At 34.0% G+C, this 25,618-nt stretch overlaps 1 protein-coding gene across 1 annotated transcript in view; it reads right to left on the bottom strand.

Annotated features, from left to right (window-relative positions):
* The window catches only part of LOC149785519 (protein cycle-like), a 161,053-nt gene that overhangs the window by 95,889 nt on the left and 39,546 nt on the right, over positions 1-25,618 (bottom strand). The gene's annotated exons all lie outside the window — the stretch shown is intronic.

Raw genomic sequence — 25,618 nt, 5'->3', positions numbered from 1 at the left:
TTTAGTAATGACTAATCCAGCCATAATCAATTCACGTTTAATCCATTCCGAACTACTTTAGATTAGACATAATATAATCGTCTCGACAAATTTTATAAACTGAAGACACACCATCCCTGCCAAAACAATCATGTTAATTAATGATGTTAATTGTTTTGTGCAGCTTGAGCTCATTATTAATCCAACCATAATCCATTAACATCTTTAATCCTTTCTGAATTATTACTGATCACACAGAGTATAATCCAATGATTACTTTTGGGTTATTGCCTGTTGAACATGCAATTAAAAGAGTCATGCTCACCTGTGTAAGGTTGTCTCTACCATAAATATGTGACACTGGATACAGAGTATGGGGGAAAAAAGTGAAAACATTTCTAGATCAGAGCATTTTTCACAATAATGTATATGAAAGATTTCAATGAGTGATGGAAGAGGCAGGAGACATGCCACAAAAACCATGTCAGCTGCTGTGTTTATGACCACTGATTCACAGGTATTTCTCATACACCAATACTGTAACCGACTCATACTTCACTAGGTAAAAATTATGAATTGTAACTGTCACCACATGCTAAATGGTGATTATGCCTTTTTTCTTGCTTTACAGAGAAAGGGCATTCTTAATTGTCTGACCAGAGAGCATGCTAATTATGACAGAATATTATCGAGTTGATAACATGTTTAGTTTACAAGCCTCAGTGCAAAAGTACTTATCCAAAAGAAAGGGAAGATCTGTATTGCATTTTTGTTGCTTTAAGAAGGCATTCGATGATGTTGATCATGGAAAAATGTGGTCTCCAAGATAAAATGATAAATATACTTTAAAAAATGTATGTATCCTTAAAGAGTTGTGTTAGAACTACTCCTGGTTTGACAAATTATTTTAATTGTACTCTTGGGACAAGACAGGGTTGCATGCTAAGCCCAATTTTATTTAGTTTGCTTATACATGATCTGATCTCAGAGCAAATGTAGTAAAAGCATACTTATCACCCCAGACACCGAAGAACTAGTTGCTTTAATGTATGCAGATGATATGGCAAACTGCTCTGATACAGCTAGATTATTGCATGGCAAACTGTTCTGATACAGTTACATTATTGCATGGCAAACTGTTCTGATAAAGTTAAATTACCGCATGGCAAACTGCTCTGATCCAGTTACATTACTGCATGGCAAACTGCTCCGATACAGTTACATTACTACATGGCAAACTGCTCTGATACAGTTAGATTACTGCATGGCAAACTGCTCTGATACAGTTAGATTACTGCATGGCAAACTGCTCTGATACAGTTAGATTACTGCATGGCAAACTGCTCTGATACAGTTAGATTACTGCATGGCAAACTGCTCTGATACAGTTAGATTACTGCATGGCAAACTGCTCTGATACAGCTAGATTACTGCATGGCAAACTGCTCTGATAAAGTTAGATTACTGCATGGCAAATTGCTCTGATACAGTTAGATTACTGCAACAATAAATAAATATTATAGGAAGCTTTTGTGATAGAACTGGCATGGAGGTAAACCTCAACAAGACAAATATAGTGGTATTTAAGAAATGGGGGATATGTGAAGAGAACAGAAACATGGTATTTTAATGAAGAACAAATACAAGTAGTGCCTTGAAATAAATAAATGGAATTATTTTTTTACATTGAAGTTGATTTGGTCTATGGCTAAACAAATTTTAGCTGCACAATACCTCTCAATATACCTAATACATTCATGAAAGCATTTAGTGCAACTCAGAGGTGTTCCAGCCATAAGGTAATGACTGAAACAGGAAGAAGCCAAACATTCTGTGACACATTTTATTTTCAAAAGCAGTTTGGGCACTTTCATATCAGAGATACATTTAAAATATTTGACTCAATGATTAAACCAATATTATGCTACGGAGCTGAAATTTTGGGGATTTGAATACTTGAAGGATATTGAGGAAGTACAGTTTCAAATTTGTAAGAGATACTTCTCTGTGTCAAATACTTAAAAAAACTGGGTGTCTATAGGATATGTTTTAGGTTCCCTCTCTTTACCTCATATATGGTAAGATGTATACAATATTGAATTAAAATTATGTGATTACTAGATTATAGATTATCCACATCAATGTTATATTATGTTGAAAAATTAGACAAAGTTCAATGAAGTGGTAGAGTCTCATGGGCTATGAAGATTAATGATATGCTCATAGTTATTATTTCCCTATAAGTGTGGGTTAAATATTAGGATCATTATCTTAGTCTGAGTCAAGGACAATATGTTTACCATGTTCTTTATTATAATTTTAGTAAAACACCTTGTCTAATTATAACTACAGTGTTCTAGAAATGAAATTTTGTCATTCATCCTGCATAACATAGCCCTCTTGGTAAGAGGGGTAGTTAATTGGATTTGGCTGGCATTATCTAGAGAATGAACTCCCTCGATATTATAACCCGGTGGGAGTATAAAGATAGAATTTCAACAGAGAACTGAGCAAGACTATTGGGAAGAAATAATGCAATACGAGCCCCTTTAGACAAGAAAAATAACAAATTTAATCAAAACAAATTAATAGCAGCAATTCCAATTCAACTTAAGTTATGTCAACAGAATTTAATAGCAGTCTCTAATTTGGATTTATTTCATCATAATAATGACTGGTGAAAAGAGCACAATGTCCACAACTGATTGTATCACCTTTCTCCCTTGACCGTGTATCAACGTCTTTCTGTTTCCTTGAACCTTCCTATTCTCTACGCTTCATCCCCTCCTGGACTTTCTAGTCCTTTATTCTGAAATCATCACTTCTTTTTCTTTCGAACTTCCATCTCGAGACTGTCCCGCCTCTCCCCAGAAAGCTTTTCCTTAAAGGACAATTGTACCCCTAAATCTCTATATGTACCACTTTCTACACATACATAAATTCCCTCATTTACGTTACTCAGAAGTATACTAGCTATCCACACTGCATAAATTCTAACTTAATCTGACAGAACATCACCCTTGTTTCCCCTGGTCCCCTTCTCTTGTTGTCATCACTTTAAATCCACATTACTTCTAAAGTGTATGCTTTAATTTACTCTGGCCAACTATAAGCTGCAGTTCCAAAATTATCCCAAAACAATCATTTCTTTTGTCAGATTCAGACAGCACATTTTCTGTGAACTCAATGGTGCATATCAATTTCCCTTTGAAAATGATAATTTGACATGGGTTCCTATCAAGCGGTTATGGTTGGTACCTCAAATGTTTAGTTTTTCAGGACAGCGTTAAAATGCCCTGGTCAATCTCATAAATGCTAGCCTTTCAAGTTTTAACACTGACATGGGAGGAGAAAAAAAGAAAGGTTGAAGTGACCCTTCACAAAGACTTTTCTGGCTTAAATGTGATAAAAATTTTAATGCTCAATGTATTCAACTATAAGGTTCAATACAATTCAAACTTCGACACTGTACATCCTGTCTCTTCTTTTGTGTCTTAGGTCTTTATGTAACCTTGTTAACTTGAGATGTTATTTATTCTTAGTTTAACATCTTTAGACAGAATCAATCTTATTGTTGTGTTCAGAGTTTGATTTGGGTTAAGTTATTTATTCAAATTATTATTCACTAGAAATACAAAGTGCTCTTAAAACATATTCTTGGACAGAAACATTAATTTTGAATTATGGTGAATTCAGACAGGGACATCTTGGATTATATTACAATGATTAATTGGAAGACTGTTAGTATATCGTCACACTTCAGACTACTGATACATTAGCACATTCAAAACTACTGGTACGTCAATGCACTCAGCACAGGGTCTTATTTCAGACAGATTGGAATATATTTAGAACTTTATTCATTTGGGCTGGTGATAGAACATTTTGAACTATTTGTGATTTAATTTGGAATAGTTTAAGTTCTTTTAAAATTTTCACTTTTGTATTCTAGAAAAATTAATTATTTGTTGAATTTTTTAAAAACTTCTTGGTTTTCCCTCTTTTCTTTTACTTAGTTTAAGACCATAGCATTATAATAATATACAAATGAACATTAAAATTATTTTAACATCAATGAAATCAAGAAATTGGAAATGCAAGAAAAGACTCCTGTTGTATATTGTTTAAAAAAGATTCTCTTTTTTTATGTTGACAGTTAAATTACAATGTTAAGTATGGAAAAATCCTGTGTTTAATCTCTCTGCAACTTCAAAGTGTTGTACAATATCAATCCATCTTAATTCCAGCACTTAGAATTTTAAAAAGAAAATATTTCTTATTAAGATGATGGTGTATAGGCATTTGCTTTTACTTAAAACTCGTGTGTCGGAAGCATTAATCTGACTGAGACAAAATGACCTTGATTTCTCAAAAACACGATTTATAGCAATGAACTGAAAAGGAATCAACATGATTTTCAAGTTAACAAGAGTGGAAAGGAATCAAATGGAGAAATTTGACACTTACCATCTGAATTTAAATAAAATTTAAGGTCATTTATGAAACATGAGTTAGCAGCCTTTATGCTGCCATTTGCAGCATAGGTCATAAATTGCAGGATTTTCTGCTTTTTTATTATTGCTTTTTTTATCGCACAGCAATCATTATAAAATGCACAATTCAAGGCATATTTATATAAATCTTCACATTTGAAAAACACATTGAGCATACTTATGGAAAACAGATTATAAAGAACAGAAAACAAACTCAAAAAGAATGAAACTGAGAAGAAAAAAATCAATCAGCTTCATGCCAAAATCTCATTACTGCTGTATCTTAACTAATCCCCAAAATCTGATGAAATACAGGATCATGTCCTGCTGGTTACTATACATTCCATATTGGCGTACTAAGGTTAAATGGCACACAGTGTGACAATTAAGGCCAAAAGGGGTTTAGCCACCCAACGTGTTGGCACCCCAATACCTCTGGTGCCCAGGGCTACTGCCCCATCCACCCCACCCCCCTTAGTACACTACTGTGAGCTGGTTACTTCTATGTTCCAGACAGTGTTGATAAAAAATAACCATCTGGACCAAATTAGGTACATCTATCAAATACTTCAGTATGCTCAATTTGTTTCTATATAATGCAGGTCACTACTGCAAATATTTACATATTATAAGTGTGATTTAAATCAAGCAAAGTACCATGAAAACTAAAGCATCTACATACTATTTTACAAAAGCAAGGAATCAAACAAACAGAAAAATGTCGATACCAAATTTCTGTTACTGTCTCATGAGCTGGTCCCAAGAAAGTCCACGCCAAACTGACTGGTCTGGACCAAATTTGTTTACATATCTAGTGAACCATGGTAGCTCAATTGGTAATGCAGCAGACTTGTAAGAGTTGGGGGTTCAATTCCTGCCTAGGACAGCCAGAGTTCACTGCTTGGATGTGTCCTTGGGAAAGGCACTTAACTTTCACTTTCTTGGCATGATATTAACCCGTAATGTTTTAAAGGTGTCAATAAAACCAACCAACCAAACCCGAGCCAACCATTATATCTTTAAATTTGGTTTACACCAAGCATCTGAAACCCTTGTATAAACCAAACATGTTCAGTACTAATAATATTTTGACTAACTGTATAATAATCCATTCAGATATTCATAATTTGAATTTAAACCTATTCTTTTTTATAGTTAACCTTCACAATTGTAAAATTAAATCTTTTCAAACCCATTATGTGATAAAACAATAATGGCATGGCAAATCTGCACATGACATGTGTCAGACAGACTAGAGCATGGATATTAATTGCTCTCTATGGTTTTGCACTTCATCAACAAAGCAAATTAAGGTATACACAGTGTCATGCCCATGTTATCCCATCTATACTGCTAAGCATCAAGGTATGCACTGCCATGCCCATGTGATCCAATCTATACTGCTATGCATCAAGGTATGCACTGCCATGTCTATGTGATCCCATCTATATTGCTATGCATTAAGGTATGCACTGCCATGCCCATGTGATCCAATCTATACTGCTATGCATCAAGGTATGCACTGCCATGCCCAAGTGATCCCATATATATGTACTGGGAAGCTGGCAAAGAGGAGAATGCCAGTACTTCATTCATAACAAACCTAAATGTACCACGTGAGACTCTTGACTCTAACTATTCAATGAACACTACTGTAAATGCAAAACTTAACGGATTTTCAGGGTCTGTATGTGACTTTGAAGACGCTAATATGTATGAACATCTAACTATGGAAATAGGCTGTCAGAATGATAAAAGTTGTATGGAGACAATCTTAGTGAGTACCCCATTGCATGATGACATACACATAATTGATATGAAACTAAATACAAAGGGTTTTAACATAGGTCACTTAAATGTACAAGAAAGAAACATATATACTCGGCGATATAAATAAGGACCTTCTCAATATTCAAATAAGGAACAACTGGATGGAATTTATTGAATCATTAGGCCTAGACCAGCTGGTAAATGAGCCCACAAGGGTAACAGAAATATCAAGCACCCTTATGGATCACATTTATATCAACTTACCAGACAATGTGGCTTGAAAAATGTATAGAATGTTGGTCTTTAAGTGACCACTATCCTACTTTTTCGATAAAAAGGTAAAATGCAAGAGAAACGGGGAAAATGCACACAAAATTATCACTTGCAGATCGTTCAAACATTTTAATGAAGAACAATTTTTGGATGACCTATATAAAGTTCCATGGAATATAATCCTAATCTGGATGACATAGATGAAGCTTTGAGGATGTGGACTGACTTATTTATGGATGTAGTCTCTAAGCATGCACCAATGAAAGTACATAATTGGCTTACTATTGAAATCCTAGATGCTATGAAAAGACGAGAATAATTCAAGGATATGGGAAACCATGCACAATATAAATTATGGAGATATAAAATGACAAGTATGATTAAAAAAGCTATAAAAAATAATTATTATTAATCATTGCTTGAAAACAAAATGAGCAACACAAACTCCATTTGGAAAGTCTTCAATGAACTTACTGGAGGAACACACAAAGATCAGACAAATAAAATTCACTCACTTCTGGTAAATGACACCATAGTCATCTAATGACACTGACATTGCAAATGTTTTCATGATTTTTTCACCAACATTACCACAAATTTAAAAGAATCAGTGTGAGAAAACAACTTTAATGAACTGAAAAAGTTCTGCAGCAGCAAAATCTCTAAGGGGGTATGCTTCTCTATTCCACCAGTATCAAAAAACTTTGTTAAAAAAAATGTCTCAGTGAACTTGATACCAAGAAAGCTACATGACTGGATCAGATTGGTCCACAACTCGTTAAATCTTCTGACTTGGCTATTGTAGGTAGCATAATATTCATAATCAACTGAAGCATTGCAACCTCGTTTGTCCCCAAAATATGGAAAACTGCAAAAGTAACTTGACCTATTCACAAATCTGGTTCTAAAAATGATGCTGATAACCACCTGCCAATCTCAATACTACCAAACTTGTCAAAATTGATTGAAAAACCTGTCCATGACTCATTCATGTCATATTTAACCAAACACTTGCTGTTACACCCTAATCAATCAGGCTTTAAACAGAAACACTCATGTGAGAATGCCTTGATCTCCGTAACTGATAAATAGCTTCAAACACTTGATCAAGGTAGAATAATAGGATCTGTATTTGTAGATTTTATGAAAGCTTTTGACATAGTGGATCATGAAATCCTTTTGAAGAAACTGAAAATCTACCAATGTGATGAAAGCACAGCTTGATGGTTTACTTCATGCTTAAGTGAGAGAACACAACATGTTTACATAAATAATGTTCTGTCTGAACCTGGAACAATTAGAGATGGAGTACCGCAAGGCTCAGTTCTAGGTCCATTACTATTTATTTCATAATTAATGACCTACCACATTTACTAAGGGACTAAATATCATCTACAGATCTCTATGCAGATGACACAACACTGTCAGACATCCAAAACACAAAGCATGAACTGGAATTTTTTTTACAGGATGCCCTAAACAAACTGGACAACTGATGCAAGCAATGGCATGGTGGTAAATACCGGTAAAACTAAAATATTACTTACATCAACATGGCAAAAATGGACAAATCTTGATAGTGATGTTCTATTTCTGACAGGGAAGGATAAAAATTTGCAAATGATCTGTCATGATAGACTTAAAATTGGTGATTTGGTAGATAATAACCTATCATGGACTGAACATATCAAACATATCGGTAAAAAAGTCAATTCAAATTTATGGCTTCTCAGTAGGATAAAACATATTCTCCCTGAAAGGCACAGAAAACTATTTTATAACAGTTACATACAACCCTATTTAGACTACTGTAATACAATATGGGGTAATTCAAATGATAAAAACATAGCAAAGCTTGCACATCTTCAAAAAAGAGCATTTGAGCTAATATCAATCCAGAAAGAAAGCAAGGAAAATTTAGCTGGTAAGTTAAAAATATTACTTATAAAGACCGAATCTGTCTGAGAAAAGCCAAATTAATGTACAGGATATCCCATAATAGTGCTCCTGAATATTTACAATCACTATTCCAGCATAGGCTATCTGGCAATACTCCCCACCTGTGATCCATGTCTACCAAACAGCCTAAAATTCCCAAACCAAATAAGGAATTATTTTTTTAAAGTTTCCAATACCCTGGAACTTTGCTCTGGAATAGTATTCCAGTTGAGATTAGAAATGCCCACTCTATTTCCTTCTTCCAAACCCAATACATCCAGTGGCTTCAGAGTTGCAGTCAAAATAAATAAATTCCTTTGTATAAGGGTCTCAAGGAAGATTAGTTCTTAGCTAATTGTGTTACCCTCTTTAAATAAAGTCATTATTATTTTGATTATTATCTGTGCTTCTATGCATGCTGTCAAACAAAGCAACAAGTTTTGTTAATTTGTCATTCAGTAGTAAAATTGTCAATTCAGATAAGTCTGATAGCATAAATCACCACTGATTATGTATTTAACAATTAATAAGATCACAGGAAAAAAACACCCATGATTATTTTTGCTCGAGTTATCTTTGATCTTAAATATACACACCAAGCAATAACCATCAAAAGAGAAAGGGTAGTGACTGAAAGGAAATTTTTAATCCAGAGAAGTCAAGAAGTTTCAGCAGCAACTCAAATCAATGTTCTTATGGCTGAGATACAACAAAAAAACCAATGCGAAATTCTGCATTTTATGTCAAAAGTGCAAAAAGAACAATAATGTCTGTCCAGGTAAATTAGGTTTTTGAATGTCAGCCTAATGTTGACCATGCAGGATGGAATCAACATCTACATTCCATAAAATGCCAAAACTGTGTCAAAAAGAAACTCTTGTTCATATGCTGAATAAAGTGTTAGACAATACAGACGAATCTAACATGATATTATGAAAATTGAACATATCATGATATTATGAAAAATGAACCTAACATGATATTATGAAAAATGAACCTAACATGATATTATGAAAATGAACCTAACATGATATTATGAAAAATGAACCTAACATGATATTATGAAAAATGAACTTACAACATGATATTATGAAAAATGAACCTAACATATTATGAAAAATGAACCTAACATGATATTATGAAAAATGAACCTAACATGATATTATGACAAATGAACCTAACATGATATTATGAAAAATGAACCTAATATGATATTATGAAAATTAACCAAACATGATATTATGAAAATGAACCTAACGTGATATTATGAAAAATGAACCTAACATGATATTATGAAAATGAACCTTACATGATATTATGAAAAATGAACCTAACATGATATCATGAAAAATGAACCTAACATGATATTATGAAAAATGAACCTAATATGATATTATGAAAATTAACCAAACATGATATTATGAAAATGAACCTAACGTGATATTATGAAAAATGAACCTAACATGATATTATGAAAATGAACCTTACATGATATTATGAAAAATGAACCTAACATGATATCATGAAAAATGAACCTAACATGATATTATGAAAATGAACCTTACATGATATTATGAAAAATGAACCTAACATGATATCATGAAAAATGAACCTTACATGATATTATGAAAAATGAACCTAACATGATATCATGAAAAATGAACCTAACATGATATTATGAAAAATGAACCTAACATGATATTACAAAATGTCTATCAGTACATGTCATTTTTCTCTGCTGAACGCTATTTCTAAACAATTTTAAATACCAGACACCAGAAGCTCTGCATTCTAGGCAGAAAACATGTCATACAGTTGCATCATATGAGTTTGATATTTGATGCACAAACATAATGTGAAAAAGATCAGAAAATAATAAAATACCTAATATATATATATATATATATATATATATATATATATATATATATATATATATATATATATATATATATATATATGCGCAATAAACTCACAATGAACAGTGCAACTTTAAAACTAGAATCTAACTTAGCCTGAGTGTTTTAGACTCTTAATGAGTCTTTTTCAAAGGCAAATACAAAATACAGACAACACAAACAAATAAAACAGAAAAACTATTGTTTACAAAACTTTACATGGCTGTTTCTACCGGAATTAAACCTTTAAATTTATGATGTTTCAACAAGTTTATTTCAACTTGTTGCGGATGCTGGAAAATATTTTTGTTGACCCTGGGAAATCGATGAGCCATAAGGACATCTGTTATTTTATGTAAATTTATGTAAGCACAAATCATATCCCAGATATTTCATTGTTATAGTAGTAATTATAGGCTATTAAGCAAATTTAGAGAATTATTTGCACACAAATAACTGTGTGTGTGTGTGATATGGATTTTTAATGTAGCTTTAACAATTTTTCAGTCATAATCGCTAAGATGTCTGCAGTGTGGCAGTTTATGGTAATGTAAACATGTAGCATGATGTCCCACCGAATCACATTATCCCAACACCAGGCTGACCTGTCCTAATACTAACCTCTTAATGCTGAGCATCTAGCGAGTCAGCTGTTTATAGTACCATTTTAAATTTATAAGTCTTTGGTATGACTTGACCAGGGTTTGAACCCACAAAGCTCCTGCATCCCAGGCATATGCTCTAATCACTAGGCCACTGCAGACAGTAATGTATAAACTGAAGATCAAATTTCCAATTCACAACTATTCTTCATTTTGCAGTATTTTGTTAACAATGTCTGGCAAACAAATGAATTACCCAATCCTTTTCCCACTGATCCCTTAGCTCCAAAAAATATATATAACATTTTACACTTATGTACTACTTCTGATGACCCTAGAAAACTGTACATGACCCCCACAAATCACTGATATTTGAGTTTTTGGTATGATTCAGTTGGGGTTCAAACCTGTGACCTGAATCCTGCATCCGAGATGATGCCATAAACCACTTAGGCCACTGGTGTGGTTCAGAGGGTGATATGTTAAATATGTCACACGTGAACTCATTCACTGTTTATAAGGGGTGTACTAATTATACACCCAAGTGCACATGGCAAACAATGAGTACTTGCCTGTATTTTCTTATATTAAAGACATTCATATTTTAAACCTTATCAAGGAGTGATTGCAAACTCGCAATATAAAAACAAAGTGACACAAGTCACAAGAATCATCAATACACAAAGATGAAAAGAAAAAAAAAATCACCATGAACAAAAAATACATAATTCCTGTATGCTAGAGAAGGATCTCTAATGTGTTGTTTCCCATAAAAGAGTAATTAATAACGAATATAAGTGTACCCAAACCACTAAGGTGTGTGATACAGTATTGTAACCTATGATGTTCCTGACAGAATCAAATCCTGAATGGAAGCAGGGGCTATCAACATGTACACAGCATCCAGAAAGTATACATGCAACACTGAGATAATATTTTTTGAAGGAAGACCACAATGCAATGAAGTAAGAGCAAAATTACAATTTTTTTCTGGTCACATATTAAACACACTTCAATTAAAATGGCAACGTTAAGAAGATCACAGTTTTGTGAATGGGCATGTGACTTGCACACATGGACCATGTCTTACTGACAATTCTCCATAGTGGGAAAAACTAATTGCTATGCAAAAGTGACATGTAAGATATTGCTTCTATAGATGATATAGCTGAGTGACTGAACCGTGTATCATAAGTCTAATACTGTAACAACTGATTGGCTAAATCATGTATCATAAGTCTAATACAGCTAATGGACTTAAACATGTAACATAAATCTGACATAGCTGATGGACTTAACCATGTAACATAAGTCTGATATAGCTGGGTGGCTGAATCAATTATCATAAATCTGATTCAGCCAAGTTCCAAGTGGCTGAACCATGTATCATAAGGCTGATTTATCTTACTGGCTGAACCATGTATCATAAGGCTGATATATCTTACTGTCTGAACCATGTATCTTAAGTCTGATTCATCTTACTGGCTAAACCATGTATCACAAGTCTGATTTATCTTACTGGCTGAACCATGTATCATAAGTCTGATATATCTTAATGGCTGAACTGTGTATCATAAGTCTGATATATCTTACTGGCTGAACTGTGTATCATAAGTCTGATATATCTTAATGGCTGAACCATGTATCATAAGTCTGATACATTTTACAGGTTGAAATGTGTATCATAAGTCTGATATATCTTACAGGTTGAAATGTGCATCATAAGTCTGATATATCTTACTGGCTGAACCATGTATCATAAGGCTGATATATCTTACTGGCTGAACCATGTATCATAAGTCTGATATATCTTACTGGCTGAACTGTGTATCATAATTCTGATATATCTTACTGGCTGAACTGTGTATCATAATTCTGATATATCTTACTGGCTGAACCATGTATCACAAGTCTGATATATCTTACTGGCTGAACCATGTATCATAAGTCTGATATATCTTACTGGCTGAACTGTGTATCATAATTCTGATATATCTTACTGGCTGAACCATGTATCACAAGTCTGATATATCTTACTGGCTGAACCATGTATCATAAGTCTGATATATCTTACTGGCTGAACTATGTATCATAAGTCTGATATATCTTACTGGCTGAACTGTGTATCATAATTCTGATATATCTTACTGGCTGAACCATGTATCACAAGTCTGATATATCTTACTGGCTGAACCATGTATCATAAGTCTGATATATCTTAATGGCTGAACTGTGTATCATAAGTCTGATATATCTTATTGGCTGAACCATGTATCACAAGTCTGATATATCTTACTGGCTGAACTGTGTATCATAAATCTGATTCAGCCAAGTTCCAAGTGGCTCAACCATGTATCATAAGTCTGATATATCTTACTGGATGAACTGTGTATCATAAGTCTGATATACCGGTAGCCTTATGGCTGAACCGTGTATCACAAGTCTGATATATCTTACTGGCTGAACTTTGTATCATAAGTCTGATATGTTTATCACAAGTCTGATATATCTTAGTGGCTGATCAAGTATCATAAATCTGATTCAGCCAAGTTCCAAATGGCTCAACCATGTATTATAAGTCTGATTTAGACAAATGGCTGAACCATGTATCATAAGTCTGATATAGCCAATTGACTGAACTGTGCATCATAAGTCTGATATATCTTACTGTCTGAACTGTGGTATCATAAGTCTGATATATCTTACTGGCTGAACTGTATATCATAAGTCTGATATATCTCACTGACTGAACTGTGTATCATAAGTCTGATATATCTTACTGGCTGAACCATGTATCACAAGTCTGATATATCTTACTGACTGAACTGTGTATCATAAGTCTGATATATCTTACTGGCTGAACTGTGTATCATAAGTTTGATATATCTTACTGACTGAACTGTGTATCATAAGTTTGATATATCTTACTGACTGAACTGTGTATCATAAGTCTGATATATCTTACTGGCAGAACTGTGGTATCATAAGTCTGATATATCTTACTGACTGAACTGTGTATCATAAGTCTGATATATCTTACTGGCTGAGCTGTGTATCATAAGTCTGATATATCTTACTGGCTGAACTGTGGTATCATAAGTCTGATATATCTTACTGACTGAACTGTGTATCATAAGTCTGATATATCTTACTGGCTGAACTGTGTATCATAAGTCTGATATATCTTACTGACTGAACTGTGTATCATAAGTCTGATATATCATACTGGCAGAACTGTGGTATCATAAGTCTGATATAGCCATATTGCTCAACTGTGTATCAGAAGTCTGATAAATTTGAGAGGCTGTGCCTTGTATCATTAGTCTAATTAAGCCAAGCACTAATTGGCTGAACCATGTATCTTACGTCTGATATATCTAAGTGGCTGAACTGTGTATCATAAGTCTGATATAACTGAGTGGCTTAACCATGTATCATCAGTCTAATATAGCTGAGTGGCTGAACCTTGTACCATCAGTATGATTAAGGCAAGTGCTGAGCAGCACACCTGCCAACCTCAATGGGTATAAGCATAATCTAAGTGGCAAAAAAGCATAACCTGAGCTTAAAAAGTGTAATATATACATTACATGCCATAATTAGTATAAACTATATGAAAAATGTACATCTATTTTCACAACTAACCAAATCCACATTTGATAGAAATTCTTGTCAAAAATGGGCAATTCTATGTGCAGTCAACTAGTCTACATGTCTAACTTTTGATGAGTGATCATTAAGTCAACTTCACAAATTCTGATGGAGCCTTATGATGTACCCAACCTGAGTTATATAATATCTCTGTCATATTTTATTTTGTTTTTACATTTGTAAAGCACTGTTGATTTTTCCATTTTTTAATCAGACATGTTTTAAAGTTTAGAAAGATTGCACTCTAGCATTTTTCAGTCATTTAAAATTCATGAGTCACATTGACAGTACCTATTAGACTTAACTGATCCTAAACCATTTTTTAAAAAGTTTTGACTGATCCACTAACCAATAATTTTCAATAAGATAATGAATCTGCATAATACATCTTCAAATTAAACAAAACCATCTATTTTTTTTTTTAATTTGTCACTTACAGCTACTATCAACAAAAGAAAATCATAATTGCAGGAAAGTATATGCAGATCTACAATGGACAAGTTTACTCATGTTGCTTGTATATGTGAACCTTCTTTTCTAGAATATTCTAAAATTTATATAATGTGTGAAATTAATTGTGTAATAAAAAGGATAAACACAATTTTTTATTGCTTTATTTATTTTTAATGTGCAAAAACATGCAGAATTCCAATTCAGGCAAGCATAAGACTTGAATTCAGTGAAAAACATCATACCATCGAGACGTGCTTATATGTCGAGTCAAACTGCAACAAAGATCCTGATCTGCCATAGTATAATGCACCTGCAGATCAGGGTGTATTTTATTTGTTCAACTAATTACTCTTCACAAACTACACAGACACAGATCTGTCAGTGCATTATGGGATGGTAGATCTGAGTGTGTGCAGTTTGCAGTTGAGATAATCTTATAGTCGAGTACATACGGTAATGCTTAAACCAAAAGGGCATTATAGTTCCAGGCCAGTAAGCACAAGTCTGTAACATCTGAGTGCTGCAGTTTCAAAGAAATGGACCTTTATGCATTGATTTAAAACTGGAACCTGTGCCAACCTTGACAACAATGGCCATGAGACAAGTGAAATCTAGCCCATCCTTTGCGGATAAGAAAAAAAACCAACATAAAACATAATCAGAATAGGTGATGCATAAAAAAGAAATGCCGTTTCTACCAAAGCATTTCCTCATACTGGCATCCAGCATTCATTTCAGTTCATTTTGTCATTGGTTTAATGCTGTCAAATTTAGTCAATTAACAATCAAATTTTAGTCATTTAACAATAGCCCTTATATATGATTATCACCTGCCCATATATCCGTCTCCAAGCTATTATCATGTTAGATTCTAACAGCTTCTGTCATCCATGGTTCTTCATACATTCTTCAATGACTAGTCTACCAGTATCTGTTGGTGTTTTTCTAAAGTCAACGCCTTGCTTTCACCTGGTTTATAATACTCTTGTACTGTATTATCCACACTGTACGGAGAAGAAGTCTAAGATATCTTTAAAAATCAATATTGCCAGAGCTATAATGAACGTGAAACTGACTTACAAGACTATTATGCAGAGTTTAAAAAGTGTGTAATAAACTCTGCATGCAACCAATCATTAATCACATTGCCCTTTATATGATAAAACCCTTGCTGAAAAAACTAAAAATTATGTCTGGTTGGTGCAAGGGTAATGAAACTTGAACACACAAAAAAACTCCATAAAAAATTTTGAATTGAGAGGCAATCCAGAAACTTGTACATTTTTACCTACATCTGGCGACAAAAAAACCTAAAACTTTGAGGAAGTATCAGAATATATTTATTTCAACTAAGGAACATATAATAACATGATGGACCTTACCCATATGTACTTGCTTATGAGTCCTATGCAAACTGCAGATCCAGATCTGCCACTGCATAATGCACCAGCAGGTCTGGGACTGTGCAGATTGTTAGGAGTAATCAGTAGAACAAACAACACAGACCCTCATCTACAGGTGCATTATGCAAAGGCAGATCAGGATCTTTGTTGTTTGCAGTATGACTGGACTTATAAGCAAGTATATACGGTATTTCTTTCATGATTGTGCTAACATACTTTGTAAAGATCCCATTCCCCATGGTTACAAAACACTGACAAAACTTTTATAAACATAGAAGAGAGAGCTTCTCTCATGAAAGCTCCATCCCTCATTTTTTTAAAAAATAATTTGGTCTGCCCTGGGCTTATTCTAGGACAAATACTGAAGACAAAATGTCTTCAGGATCCAACAGATGTTCTGAAAGCGAGGGGATGGTCTTGTCATTAGATAAGGTCCATATAAAAGGAGGATGTGTTTACTGAAAAGAATAGCCTTAATTAAGGAAGCTTTATGGTACTTCTGAACTGTTATAGCAATCTACTTGTGTGTGTGTGTGCATGTGTGTGTGTGTGTGTGTATGTGTGTGCATATGTATGTGTGCATGAATGTAAATATGTATTTGTGTATATGTATATGTGTGTATGAATGTACATGTGTGGGGTTGGGTGGGGTCCATGTCTGTTAGAATTTTATCCAAGAAAGCTAATAATAAAGGGTGACACAATTAGGACCAAAATCCTAATCCCTTTAAAGCCCTCAGTTTGACACAATTAGGACAAAAAAACTAACCCCTTTGTGGCCTTCAGTTATTTACACATGAATGGGCAAATACACAAAATACAGCTGGGGAAAAAGCATCATACAAAAAGGTATAATGGATTGGTATATGCAACAGCATAAAAGTATGGATTCAGCACACTGAACATTGTGTACACAAACATGCATGATTCAAAACTTTTTCACACACATACACACACTTTATATAATATACACAGACATAAAAAAAAAACACAAAGTTGGTCATAACTGGTTTTAGACATTATCTGGGTTGCATCCAATTCAAACATCAGCTATGAAAAGAAGCTCACTGGCACTAATGATGCTTATTTCACATCTTTACTTAAAAACACTTTTACCCAAGAAAGCCAAATTAGTTTTATACAATTCAGTTTTGGACTTATTAGATGACACAGAGTGTAGCATCAATAGACTAGAAACTGAATTTATGATATTTGTAATCTTGCTATATCATTTATATATATATATATATATATATATATATATATATATATATATATATATATATATAGTTGGGCACAGAATTATAATCTTTGGACAGAAATTTAGCTTTTTGTAAACATATTCTTTCATAGACAACCATGATCTTCTAATCCTTTATATATTTGTGGACATTACTAACTTTGTTGTCATGGATATTTAATTCCGGCTTGTTTTTGAAGTCCTTCCAGTTTTTACAAATTTGTTTTAGCGGCATTACTCCATATCATATGTTGCAGTAGTCCAGATGAAGCTGAATTAAAAATATAAATTTTAAAAAATATTATTCTGTGGTTTCAGGTTAGAAATTTTTTTTAAAAATTCTAGCAGACCATATATTCTTAGCCATCTTTTTGGTAACATTACTGTTGTGCTCTCATCAAAAGATATTGTTTTCAACTTGAACTCCAAAATGTTTATCTTGCATAACAATTTTCAGTTCCTAATCATTAAAATTTATGTTATCTCTCTATTGAGTGATTATCAGCCTCACTTTATTTTTGTCCAAATTAATGGCAATTGCATTATGTGTACACCATTCAGAGAGTTTTACAAGATCATTATGAAAGTTTCTTTCAACAGTATCTTCAGATGAGTTAATATCATATAAGGTGGTGTCATCAGAGATAAGTCACAATATTTACTATATGCAAATGCAGATTATTTATAAATATAATAAATAATAGTGGCCCTAAAACTGACCCTTGAGATATGCCACAGGTCACTAGTTTCTTGTTTTCTTCCTTCAAATATGACTTAAAATATCACGATCAACAAGATCAAAAGATTTCCTATAAATCAACCAGCTTAACTCGCACTAGATCTCAATTATCTAAAGATATAGGCCATTTTTCAACCATACTAGCAAGAGCAGTTTCACATAAATGATTTGGGCGAAAGCCTGATTGTCTCATACAACAGACTGAGGTCATCATAAAAAATCAATAGGGGGTCATTAGAATGTTTTTCAAGAATTTTTGATAAGACTAGAAGGACTGAGATGAGCCTACAAATATTTCATCACAAGTACAAGATTAATGAAGAAATTTTACTTTATCTTGCTTCCGTTTGTTTGTAAATGTATTAAATTGCATACAATTGCATATACATTATGCTTTCTGATATGAAAGGTCATAGCTGCTATCCATAATAATCTTGGTCATATTAAGTCATGAGGACTCAGATACTTCTAAATTATGCTGATATTTCAGTATTTTATTGTCCATTATGTTGGGTATTTTAAAGAAAGTATAGTCTGGAATTTTTTCGTAACAAAGGTGTCAAAGTTCCTCATGACTATAGGGAGTAATTGGTTCTTTAATATTACCAGCAACAGTAACAAAAACGCTATTGAACTCATTGGCTATATATCATTGTTACCGATTTGTCTCTTCTTAAGGTGGAACTATTATTCTGATGTGAGTGACCTTTACCAGCTCCAAGTTTTCTTTATTAAAAAATCCAAATGTTTTCTGGTTTCTGTTTTGAATTGTCAATCCATTGTTGGTAATGTGAATTTTTTAATAACCTTATTTGTCAGGCTTTATAATGATCATGTGATTTAATTGCTTGTATGAGTTCTAGTGTAATCCAATTTGGTTGAATAACACTTTTATTAACTGTGCTTTATTAATGGAGTATGCCTATCAGTGACATCTATAAATAGCAAGTACCAAGAAACTACAGCATCACTGACATCATCAAACATTTTAATAATCACAGAACATAATCCTCTTGGAACTTATTCTCATTCAAATGGAGAAGGCATCATTAAAAAGCACATTATTCAAAGAATTTGAATAAATATGATTAATCAGATTTGTACTTTCTCCAGCAACAACCCTTCAGTCAAATGCTGAACCAACCCAAATGCAGTAAAATAACAGAACTAGTATTTATTTAATTGGTGGGTTTAGTAAGTCCCTGTTAGTATCGTCAAGGAGGAATAATTCTTTTTCGTCATTTAGAACTTAACTTCAATCTGATCTTCAAATATTTCATTCCATTTTACAGCAGAATTTTCATTCCCATATAAAGGTAACCAACAAGAAAAGATTTGCTATTCTTAATTGAGACTTCTAACCACATGCTTTCAAAATAATTAATTTTCTAAATCCTCCCTGTGTCTACATATAGTATCCTCATACACAGAGACAACCATACCTCCTGACTGTCAATTTTGTCTTTTAAAAAACCTAAAGTGTTCATTTGTAAAACATCGGTTGGCTGATCAGTCCCAAGTTTGCTTTCACTCAGACCAAGCATTCAGATATTATTCTTTTAGATAGTAACATAAGTTTAATTTGATCAAGTTTACCTGCGGTCTTTTTATTTCTATAAATGTTAAGGTGATCAGTATGTATACCTTTACCTCTTAATCCTTGATACGATACACTACAAGTATCTTGGGTCAGCAAGGGAGATAAATATCAGATGAAACGAGCCAAGTAAATTATCATCATTTAGCAGAGTAATGTTTTCATAAGATTTTTCATATTGAAATTACTGCTTACATTGACAATTTTAGATCCATCATGGACATAGTGAATCTACAATTGTCAATGTATGTTTGCAATGAGAATCTAACAATGTCCCATTTGCAAGAGGGTTTCTGACCGAGGTCTTTAGACATGCACAGTTATTCATGTTGGAATTGAAATTTTCATATACATTAAGCAGACATGTTGAATGTAGTAAAGGATATGTCTTCTTGCCCATAAACCTAATTATTTATGTCCTTGGCACTTGGACTGCTTGTGGCCAAAATATCCACATGAGTGACATTTACATTGCTCCTCATATCCCCAGTAAAAGGTAGAGTGATTTGTTTTATGCACAGCTGATGCTGCTTTCCCACCTGCTGTTTTTGTCCACTAGAACTCTTGCTTTGTGCAGTACATTGATCAGGTCCTCTGTCCACCAGTCTAGTAAAACACATACCAGTAAGTGAAAATCGTCAACCAACTTCACATTTGGGCAGATTTTCTCAACAGTATCAAGGAACTATTTTATTCTGGAAGGTGAGAGGTTGTTGTTGTTGTTGCTATTGTAAGGTTTAACGCCATTTTTCAGCACAAGATAGGCTATGCATGGTGGCCAGTATTAATGGTGGAGGAAGAACCTGGGAAAACCCCGGAAAGAATCACCGACCCACGAGAAACTACTGGCAAGCTTTCTCACATACCCACATTGGCCAAACCTGAGACTTGAACCCACACAGACAGAGGTGAGATGGCAATGATCCGTAATGGTGAGCACTTTAGACCACTCAGCCACTCGGGGCCCCGAATGTGACAGGTGTCTCTTCCAAAGTAGTGGAATATGAAATTGCCATCTTTCTTGTAAAAGTGGTTGTTCATGTTCACATCGGTCAACCAGTCTTGGATAAGATTAGAGATGTCCTCATTGTACTCAGATACATCACAAATTGGGGGGGGGGCAGCATACACCACTGATAATTATTTCACATTCTGAATTAGCATTTCTGCTGTGCAAGATAACCTGATCCAGCTTTTCCTGAAGATACTCAATAACCTTCAGCTAGAGACATCATTGCCTCCAACTCAGATAATTACAAGATAATTACAAGACCTCAGATAATTACAGACAAAAAGTTTTCCAGATTAAAGAGCTTCACACTCAAATGAAGATCCTGAGACACCACGGTAGTGGATATCTCCTCTAAGACCTATTTCATTTATGCCCTTGACAAGAGAGTCCCCAATTAACAAATATTTCTTGTCTACTATATGTAGGGGGGGATATTGCTTCCTTTCACTATTTGTGACTGCCTGTATTTGTTTGTATGCTGCTTGTTGTAGGTCCTCAATTTTTTTTCTGCAGGAGGGGTTTGGTTATTTTTTCCAGTTTGAAGCTTATATGTTGTGTGAATTACACCAGAGCCCTGTTGGATGATTCAGGGATTACTTGCTACTTTGGCATTCATTGTGTACAGATGGGTTCATCTAAGCTGCTGCAGCAGAATTTTGTGTTTCCTTCTGTTTAATGATCTCTGACTGAGACTGATTAATTGTTCCTTCAATGCTGTAATCTGTGTAGTGAATTGTCTCCACATGATTAGCCATTTTTGTTCAAGAAAAAGTTCACAAAATGTAACGTGTAGTACAAGGACAGACAGCTGTACAGTGGTAACATATGATATTACAATTATCATGATGAAGCATAAATATGAATGCCTTTTGTGCTATTTGTGTAGATGATACCTCTAATGCTACTGGTGTAGATGGTGCCTCTAATGCTATTGGTGAAGATGGTACCTCAAATGCTACTGGTGTAGATGGTGCCTCTAATGCTATTGGTGAAGATGGTGCCTCTAATGCTATTGGTGAAGATAGTGCCTCTAATGCTATTGGTGAAGATAGTGCCTCTAATGCTATTGGTGTAGATGGTGCCTCTAATGCTATTGGTGAAGATGGTGCCTCTAATGCTACTGGTGCAGATGGTGCCTCTAATGCTATTGGTGAAGATGGTGCCTCTAATGCTATTGGTGAAGATAGTGCCTCTAATGCTATTGGTGTAGATGGTGCCTCTAATGCTATTGGTGAAGATGGTGCCTCTAATGCTACTGGTGCAGATGGTGCCTCTAATGCTACTGGTGTAGATGGTGCTTCTAATGCTATTGGTGATGATAGTGCCTCTAATGCTACTGGTGAAGATGGTGCCTCTAATGCTATTGGTGTAGATGGTGCTTCTAATGTTATTGGTGTAGATGTAGCTTAAATTATGATGACAACTGTTTAACATACAGATGTACTGGCAAATGGATAGGTATAAACCAAATATAAATGCAATAGTACTTAGACAAATAGCTGATAACCTAAGCTTGCATTTTAAGGCTAAGATTCAAAACCATAGGAGCTGTATAGTATACCCCTTTAAAGTGAGGCCACCTTACAATGCTGTACATGATACTGTATTCCTTCATTATAATGCTGTACATGATACTGTATTCCTTCATTACAATGCTGTAAATGATACTGTATTCCTTCATTACAATGCTGTACATGATACTGTATTCCCTCATTACAATGCTGTACATGGGAACTGTATTCCCTCATTACAATGCTGTACATGATACTGTATTCCTTCATTACAATGCTGTACATGATACTGTATTCCTTCATTACAATGCTGTACATGATATTGTATTCCTTCATTACAATGCTGTACATGATATTGTATTCCTTCATTACAATGCTATACATGATACTGTATTCCTTCATTACAATGATGTACATGATATTGTATTCCTTCATTACAATGCTATACATGATACTGTATTCCTTCATTACAATGCTGTACATGATACTGTATTCCTTCATTACAATGCTGTACATGATACTGTATTCCTTCATTACAATGCTGTACATGATACTGTATTCCCTCATTACAATGCTGTACATGGGAACTGTATTCTTTCATTACAATGCTGTACATGATACTGTATTCCTTCGTTAAAATGCTGTACATGATACTGTATTCCCTAATTACAATGCTGTACATGATACTGTATTCCTTCATTACAATGCTGTACATGATACTGTATTCCTTCATTACAATGCTGTACATGATACTGTATTCCTTCTTTAAAATGCTGTACATGATACTGTATTCCTTCATTACAGTGCTGTTCATGGGAATTGTAGAATATACCACCTTAAAGTGAGACCACCTTATAACAAAGTACATAATACAAAGTACTCCCTCATTATAACACTGTCATTGGAATATGTAGAGTAAACCCCCTTATATTAGACCACCTTACAATGAAGTACACAACACCAACAGTTCTCCCTCACCATAATGCCCTTCATTGTGATGTTATTCCAATACAATACTACAATGATCCCATGATTAATAATAAACAACTGTACTTGGAAATTTGGTCTGTTAAATGTAGGACAATATGGCTTGAAAGAATACAAGATGAAGCTTATTATATATTTTTTCATTTTAAAACATTATTATGTGAACAAATTAAATGCAAAAATACCAGAAAGTAAAGCCATATATTTAACTAACATAATGTAAAATTAATTCAGTTCATAACATGATCAGCAATAATCACAGTTCATTTTAGACTGCAACTTTGTGACATTTACACTTTTTTAGGTGATGAAAGTCCCCTCCATGTCACCCATAATGTACATTAAAAACATCTACGACAATAGGATAAAATATTACACCTGATTTTAGACTTGCTTAGTTGAGCACATCCCAAGCTTACTGAATACAGTGCACTTGTTGATAAATACATGTAGCATGAACCATTTTCTTGGCTGACAAAATTATCTTATTGGTTATAATTAGCTTATGGACCGCTCCAGTGGCCTAATGATTAGAGCATCCGCCTCAAATGCAGGAGATCACTAGTTTAAACCCTGGCTGAGTCATAACAAAGATTTATAAAAATGGTACGAGCAGCTGCCTCACTTGGCGCTCATCATTAAGAGGTTAGTGTTAGGACTGGTCAGCCTGGTGTCAGGATAATGTGACGGGGTGGGCCATGATGCTAAATGTCTGTTGCATGATGCCCCAGTTCTAGACATCACTATTAACTGTCACACTTCGGACATTGTAGCGATATGACAAAGATTCCCAAGTTGTGTTTATTTTCAAAGCAGTGTACAGGGAGTAATAAATGTACAATTGTATGGCAAAGATAAACCCAAGAAAGAAATGATTACCATATTCGATCATGACGAATTCAAATCCCAGGACAAAAGGCTTTGGGGAGGGGAGACCAATAATGATACGGACACTCAGGTTGTGAATTTATTAATTTCTGCAATAAATATTAAATTTTTCCAGCATTTTATAATCCGAACTAGTTGATGCTAAGTCAAACTTTGGCACCCTTTGCTACATTTTCCACGTCCAATGCAACAGTTGTGTCCTGAGAAGTGGAAATTGTAGAAAACTGTACTGTATTCTTGACTCTACCATGACTGATTCAAAGCTAATGTTGGAAAAGTACAATATTTGTTAAAGAAATGAACAGATCCAAAACTTCAAATGCCACCAATAATGATATATGGTTGAATTCTTCTATGATCAAGAAAACAGTGAAGAAAAATTTAGTATTGCTTGTAACTTCCATTATGTTTTTTTCTTTAAATTACCTCATTTTTGACCTGGTAGGGGCCATCATGAGACCAACTTTTTCCATTTCTGAAATGGACACCAAGTTATGGACTCCAATTAGCACATTATAATGAAGAAGTATTGTACTTTTACTACGGTTAATGTCCATCAGTCTGTAGGTTTAACTGCCTGATTTGCACAGGATTCATCCGTTCATTCAATAATTTTGCATCCCTTTTGAGTTGACTTATGCAATAATAATTTCCTTATAGTAGGAAATTTGTTGTGGACACTGAATGGGTATTTGTTATACTTTATTTCAGCATGCAGCAGATGAAATGGTTGCCATGGCAACCAAATCCAGACTAGAACTGTATCATGACAAAATTATATATTTTTCAGCATTCATTTATATTAAGCAGCTTTCTTACCAAATTAGTCATGCTTCTCATTGTTTTGATCAATTTATGATTGACAAAGCAGAGATTATTTATTATTTATTTATTTATAATGTATGCATGCCATTGAATGAAATAAAAAGACATAATAAACTCATCCAGAAACAGAAAAATAGAGGCAAAAGTGAAAGGCTAATTCATGAAATACATAATGGGATTAACTCTATAAACAGGCTGGCTAATGTGAAGAGATTACAAATTGGTTTGTGGGCTGTAAAATAACTAACATCAAACAAAAAAAACAACAAACAACACAACCCTTTAACAATGAGAATTTTATCCAGAAAATATTTCTCACTACCAGCAGGTATTAAAGACGAGGGCAGAGACCTAATTCA

Source organism: Sinohyriopsis cumingii, chromosome 13, assembly GCF_028554795.1.
Source record: "Sinohyriopsis cumingii isolate HCF-2022 chromosome 13, ASM2855479v2, whole genome shotgun sequence".
NCBI lineage: Eukaryota > Metazoa > Mollusca > Bivalvia > Unionida > Unionidae > Sinohyriopsis > Sinohyriopsis cumingii.
Note: the sequence above shows the minus strand (reverse complement) of the source record. Positions and strands in the feature narration are given on the sequence as shown.